General features: G+C 33.2%; 1 long non-coding RNA gene across 1 annotated transcript; it reads right to left on the bottom strand.

The window, feature by feature from the left end:
• Positions 1 to 5,638: 5,638 nt before the first annotated feature.
• On the bottom strand, positions 5,639 to 7,091 carry LOC128169770 (uncharacterized). Its single transcript, XR_008241595.1, has 3 exons — positions 6,725 to 7,091; positions 6,040 to 6,095; positions 5,639 to 5,873 (listed from the first exon to the last, which is right to left on the bottom strand). It is a non-coding gene; the product is annotated as an uncharacterized LOC128169770 (long non-coding RNA).
• Positions 7,092 to 7,507: the final 416 nt, after the last annotated feature.

Genomic DNA, 7,507 nt, shown 5'->3' on the forward strand with positions numbered 1-7,507 from the left:
ATAGCACAAAGCTTGTTTAATTTCATACCAAATGACAAAATTTAATTTATTAAAAGTAATCTAGTTATTTTTTTTTCATAAAATGATAATTTTTTTAGCTATCAGAAAAAAACGTTTATGGACTGCTGACCCCTAATTATAGGGGCCAGCCCTTTTTTCTTAATTTTAAATAAAAGCTCTTGTTATTCTAAACAACTTTTGTTCTATGTGTTTTAACAAAATATTTTTACTTTAAAAGTTATAATACAAAAAGCAACAAAATTTCAGCCCCGAAAAATTCTTAAACTTTGGCGACAAATAGCTCAAAAACTAACAAAGAAATTACCAAGATTTTCATGCCAGCAAAACTATAAAATGTTACCGACAATTTTGCCATATTTCATGCATCTATCATCTGTAGTTCCCGAGATCAACTCTGGACAAAAGACCCCCAATTTTCAATTAAAGGGCAATAACTCATAACCGGAAGTGAATTTTAAAAATATGAAAAAAAACGTCTAGAGATCTTAATATCATCTACATACCCTGAAAGTTTCATAGCAATCAGACAAAAAATGTTCGAGAAATCTCGTGCACAAAATTTGCGGGAAAAAAAGTAATAATAAGAAACAGTAGAATAACAGAAGGGTTTTCCGTTGAAAACGGAAAACCCTAACTAGACACGATCTCGTTGCGAGCAACGAAATCGTGTCTGATTCAGATTTTCTGATTTTTGAATTTGAGATATATGTTCGATCTTGATTTTGCTATTTAACAGCTAAACATGATTTAGAATAGAAAAATGGGGTCTACATTCTAAGGGCCAGATACTATTTTGTTTCAGGTATAAGAGCTTTGTTCAACAAGTGTTTATAAATTCGTCACCGTTCTTGAGATATCTGAGAAAAAAAGTTTTAGGGGCCAGTCCCTTACCTCCTTTTTGGAGCCGCTGAACCAAATTTTGAATGTTGCATTTTGTAAAGTACATCATTCTAAGCATCTTTTCTTCTACACTGCATTTCAAAATATATTCCTTTTTGAGATATAGGTGCTCATAGTTTATGGACTCTTGACCCCTACAAAATCCTTATTCCATAACACATGAATAAATCATAACATTACTTGGATACATAACTGTAAGATAAACATATTTGCTGCTATAGCCTTTCATTAATTTTCCCTCAGTAAAGAGCTACAGATGAACATTTCTAGAGCCCTTTAGTTCCCTAATTTGAGGGGCCAGCCCCTTTTTTATATCAAATAAAAGGTCATTTAAATCTCAACACATTTTGTTCAACAACTGTGTAGAAATTCGTTACCGTTCTTGAGATATATGGGAAAGAACGTTTAAGGGGCTGATTCTTTAACTCCTTATAGGAACCGTTAATCGAAAATTTAAAAATTGCATAGTATTTAGTACATCAGTCTGAGTATCTTTTCTTCTTTACTGCATTTCAAAATATTTTTCCTTTCTGAGATATTGGTGATCAAAATTCTATAATTTTGGCCCCTAAAAACCCCTTATTATGTAATACATGATAAAATCATTACATTGCTTGGATACATAACTGTAAGATAAACATATTTGCTTCTATAACCGTTCACAAAATATCCCTCAGCAAAGGGCTACAGATAAAAGACTTTAGAGCCCTTTGGTCCCCAAATTTGAGGGGCCAGCCCCTTTTTCTTGTTATCAAATTAAAGGTCATTTAAATCCAAACCAATTTTGATCAACAACTGTGTAGAAATTCGTTACCGTTCTTGAGATATATGGGAAAGAACATTTTAGGGGCCGATCCTTTAACTCCTTATAGGGGCCGTTAAACGAAATTTTGAAAATTGCATATGATTTAATACATCATTCTGAGCATCTTTTCTTCTATACTGCATTTCAAAATATTTTTCCTTTGGGAGAGAAATGTGATCAAAATTCTGGACTTTTGGCCCCTAAAAACCCCTAATTACGTAACACATGATAAAATCATTACATTGCTTGGATACATAACTGTAAAATAAACATATTTGCTTCTATAACCGTTCACAAAATATCCCTCAGGAAAGGGCTACAGATAAAAGACTTTAGAGCCCTTTGGTCCCCTAACTTGAGGGGCCAGCCCCTTTTTCTTGTTATCAAATTAAAGGTCATTTAAATCCAAACTCATTTTGTTTAACAACTGTGTAGAAATTCGTTACCGTTCTTGAGATATATGGGAAAGAACATTTTAGGGGCCGATCCCTTAACTCCTTATAGGGGCCGTTAAACAAAATTTTGAAAATTGCATATGATTTAATACATCATTCTGAGCATCTTCTCTTCTATACTGCATTTCAAAATAGTTTTCCTTTCGTAGATTTTGGTGATCAAAATTCTGGACTTTTGGCTCCTAAAAACCCCTAATTACGTAACACATGATAAAATCATTACATTGCTTGGATACATAACTGTAAGATAAACATATTTGCGTCTATAACCGTTCACAAAATATCCCTCAGTAAAGGGCTACAGATAAAAGACTTTAGAGCCCTTTGGTCCCCTAACTTGAGGGGCCAGCCCTTTTTCTTGTTATCAAACTAAAGATCATTTAAATCCAAACTCATTTTGTTTAACAACTGTTTAGAAATTCGTTACCGTACTTGAGATATATGGGAAAGAACATTTTAGGGGCCGATCCCTTAACTCCTTATAGGGGCCGTTAAACAAAATTTTAAAAATTGCATATGATTTAATACATCATTCTGAGCATCTTTTCTTCTATACTGCATTTCAAAATAGTTTTCCTTTCGGAGATTTTGGTGATCAAAATTCTGGACTTTTGGCTCCTAAAAACCCCTAATTACGTAACACATGATAAAATCATTACATTGCTTGGATACATAACTGTAAGATAAACATATTTGCGTCTATAACCGTTCACAAAATATCCCTCAGTAAAGGGCTACAGATAAAAGACTTTAGAGCCCTTTGGTCCCCGAACTTGAGGGGCCAGCCCTTTTTCTTGTTATCAAACTAAAGATCATTTAAATCCAAACTCATTTTGTTTAACAACTGTTTAGAAATTCGTTACCGTACTTGAGATATATGGGAAAGAACATTTTAGGGGCCGATCCTTTAACTCCTTATAGGGGCCGTTAAACAAAATTTTAAAAATTGCATATGATTTAATACATCATTCTGAGCATCTTTTCTTCTATACTGCATTTCAAAATAGTTTTCCTTTCGGAGATTTTGGTGATCAAAATTCTGGACTTTTGGCTCCTAAAAACCCCTAATTACGTAACACATGATAAAATCATTACATTGCTTGGATACATAACTGTAAGATAAACATATTTGCGTCTATAACCGTTCACAAAATATCCCTCAGGAAAGGGCTACAGATAAAAGACTTAACGAGGCCGAGTACAGAACGAGTACGCACGCTTTCGCGCAGCGTTTCATTTGTATTGTGACGTCATCTTTTTGCTTGGTTGACGCCATGGCGTGATAGTTTCAACTGCAGATTTTCAGCGAAGTTTGATGAAAATAGCTCGTTTGATGCGTAAAATTAATGTTATATTGTGGAATAAACATAAATGTCTCGAAGTATAAGCTATATTTGGGCTCGGGTCGAAAACGTGAAGTGGTTTCAGCAAGCCTAGCCTTCTGTTGCGTTTTCTTAACCCGCCTAAGTATAGCTTAATTCATATATTTCAAAACAGTAACCATGTATTTTATATTAATGACCCTTAATATGTGATGTTATATATTCTTTTATTACTTAAATATGTCTGAATGTTTTAATTATACTATATAGATCATCATTTCCGCCTTTGTCAAAAAAATAAATAGCCATTCTTTGACAAATCTGGGAAATTTGGCATACAAAAATCAACTTTGATAAGACCCCTGGAACAAACCAGGAGGTAAACGGGTTTTTTTATTTGACCATTTGATGTCTTTTAGCAATAACTTAAACACGTAGAGCAGGGAAAGGAATCCCTAGGGCAGAAGTTTAAAAAAAATGTAAAATTGATACATTTCAAGCAAAATCCCATAGGGTCCTATGTTAAAGATTAACAAACTTTGAGATGACCCCCTAAACAAACGGTGTGGTAAATGTCTTATTTTTTAATCTTAAGATAATAATTATATCAGCAGAAATTCATGTAAAAAATTTCGTCCAAAAATCTAGTGCAGAACAAATTAGACCCGGCCTCGTTAAGAGCCCTTTGGTCCCCTAACTTGAGGGGCCAGCCCCTTTTTCTTGTTATCAAATTAAAGGTCATTTAAATCCAAACTCATTTTGTTTAACAACTGTTTAGAAATTCGTTACCGTTCTTGAGATATATGGAAAAGAACATTTTAGGGGCCGATCCCTTAACTCCTTGTCTACTGAAAGTTTGAAGTCAATATCTTTTACCGTTTAGGAGGAGATCCCTGGACAAGCCGACCCTCTGAAAACCGCTAAAACGTCATTATCTAAAGAACAGAAGTGACGTCATCAAAATAAAAAAAATATGTTTTTAGTTCAAATAAATATCTATCGGATCTGAAAGTTTCATGAAAATCGATTGAGCCATCTCTGAGAAATCGCCTGCACAAAAATGCGTAAGAAAAAAAACAAGAATAACTAGATCTCGTTACGAGTAACGAGTAGGTCTTCCGTCCGATTTTGTTTTCATATGATACGATGAAATATCGATATTCTCTGCCAAATCTGCGATCTTGGTGAATCTAGGTTTTTTGTCTCGAGACCGAAAACGGCTCAGCTATGTTAAGGGCGTCCATAAAAAAATAGCGATATTTATCACATAAAATGTTAGCCTTTGAACAATCTTGGTATTCTACTCCAAAAACTTGTTTAACAAAGTGATATTTTATCGATTATACAAATTAAATAATTTGTTTTCGCATGAGCAATTTTTGAGTCTCTTGGGAATACCCTGTCACGTGATACTGCTAAAAATAGATGAACCAGGAATAATACGAAAAAATGCAAAGTGCAAGGGCATAACATAAACAAATATAGTTATTTCTGTTTCTAACTTGTAAAATGAACCTTCAAATTTTCGAAAAGTGCTGGGAGCTTAAAATATTCAAGTAAGAACAATAATTAAATTCAATGTAAACAGTGTATTAACAGCAATTTACAGGGATTTCCCGCAATTAACGCTTATTTATATGAAATGCGTAGCGATTTCATACAGCTCCCAGCACTTTTTGATATAATGGGGATTCAATGGTAAGACATGGAAATTTTCAATATATTTGATCAAGTGTATGCCCTTGCACTACTGCATTTTATCTGACCCATTATACTTTTAGCGTCATTTGCGTGAAATTCAAACGCAACACTGACTAAGATCATGATTTTAATTTTCAGTCTTAAAATAATTAAACGCTGTGAATTTCACTAAAATAATGTTAAAATGTTGTTTCTGTTCACACCAATCATCATTACAAAATTGTTGAAATTGGGAAAAAACAATTTCATCAGTTGCCTTTATTTGGGGGGGGGGAGGGGGGAGGGATGGGGGTGTAAGTGTTGAGTTTGTAATTTACACATTTATGTTTCATAATAATATATGTTACTATGCTGGTGAATAAATTCTTTTAATGTATAATCAGGTTTACTTGTAATCATAATTGATATTTTAGTACTAATTAAAGAAAGCAATAAGAAACAATATATCAATATTATCAAGAATTTATTTTAATAATCAACTTTACAAATACTATAGATTTTACTTCACTGTGACAAACTGTTCAACAAGACTAGTGTTTTCTGATTTTTAGTATTTTTCAGTCATAAAGTGGAATTTATGGAATTGACAATTCTTCTTGCACACTACATGTTCTTCTCTTCTGTCTTTTTGATATTAGGAGGTAGTCCAGTTGATAAGAAAACCAATACCTGAAATGATGAATATATATCAATTTCAAATTTCATTTCAATAGATATCAATGCAAATTATTATAATAGGTTACATTAGTATCATTATCAATATGATATTAAAAAACAACAAACTATACATGAAGTTGAAGTTAGTGAGTAAAAGAAATATTTATATAGTACCTACTTTTTATCAACATCCCAACAAGTGTTTTCAGTGGACCATCTACTGCCTAAGTAACCCTGAAAATGAATAATGTGTCATAGTTAGCAAGCTATTGTGTTAAAGATAACATGAAAATGAAACATTTCTCTATTATTGGTCATATTAATGTCGGTTTCAATTTCAGTGATATTACAACAGGCATAATCAAATAATCAAATGTTTATTCTTTAAAATGTGTGGAAATTCAGTTTGAACACACTTTAATTTTGTCTTAAATAAAATTAATTAGATCTTCATAAAAGAAGGCTGAATAAAATAACACACTTCGATTTACTTAAACAACATTACAATCTTGTCTATAACCATCATATTATCATTCCAGATCCTCACAGTAATCTTTGTAGTGCTAGCACATACAGTGTTTGGCCATGGACTTTTTATTGTGCACTTTGAACATGGAGGGAATGCGATCTAATATTATCGCGATATGAGACCAGTTAAAAGCTACAATGAGCCTCAATGCTCTTTATGATCAAAACTAGCGAAACGCAGAACAATTACTTTGCCTGACTGAGTCACCAAACTGATGTTTGAACTCAAAAATACATGAAAAACAAATGTAATCAAAGCCGAGGAAATTCACTTCGCTTCCGTTCCATCCAACAATATTAAAACAATATCTAGGGGAAGTACAGATAAATCCTACCTTGTTCAGTTGAATCCTATGCCGATTTCTGTCCACGCTGGTTGTAAACGAGTTAAATTCCGAGATATATCACTGAAGTCCACATGTTTATTCTGATCACAGCTGCAAGCGCCGATGTGACGTAGTCAGCCTCGACACGTCACCAGACGACTTAGGAATTTCATGATTTCGCGAGATATAAAGAATAGTTTATGATTTTATTTCAGTACACCTTTCTTGAACCATTCAAACCCAATAATTAATCATATTCATTTTGGTAGATGTTTGTTAATTATCGAAATACCCATATCTCGTAAAATCTCATGAATAAGGGGCGGGGCTTATGCAAATTTTTCTAAATCACACGTGGTAGAATTCTTAGACCTTCCTTAACATAGCTGAGGGACGAACAAAAGAGGTTTATGAAAATAAAAGCTAGGGTTTTTTATACATATGTTTAGTGTACACTACTGTTAATCATAGCATATGAAACACCAAAGATAATCAGTTAAACTTGTGAAAAAAATGAATTGTTTGAACTCTTCTGGTGAGTACCGGAAGTGACGGTTGACAAAAGAAAACCCGTTAAATATATCTTCAATCGATTGTCTATCATTTATAAAAGTTTGTGTCTCAATCACTTACAGTGACTAAAATCTCGCTGGTATCAATTTTGTAAAAAAGGCTAAGTACCAAAGATATTTGAAATCTTGCTTGTTTTCAAGTTATCTGTAATATAGTTTACGAGTGTCCTGGCTCCTCATTTAAGGGGCCAGCCCCTTTTTCTTGAGTTCAATCGAAAGT

The sequence above is a fragment of the Crassostrea angulata genome, unplaced genomic scaffold, assembly GCF_025612915.1.
Source record: "Crassostrea angulata isolate pt1a10 unplaced genomic scaffold, ASM2561291v2 HiC_scaffold_207, whole genome shotgun sequence".
NCBI classification, from domain to species: Eukaryota; Metazoa; Mollusca; class Bivalvia; order Ostreida; family Ostreidae; genus Magallana; species Magallana angulata.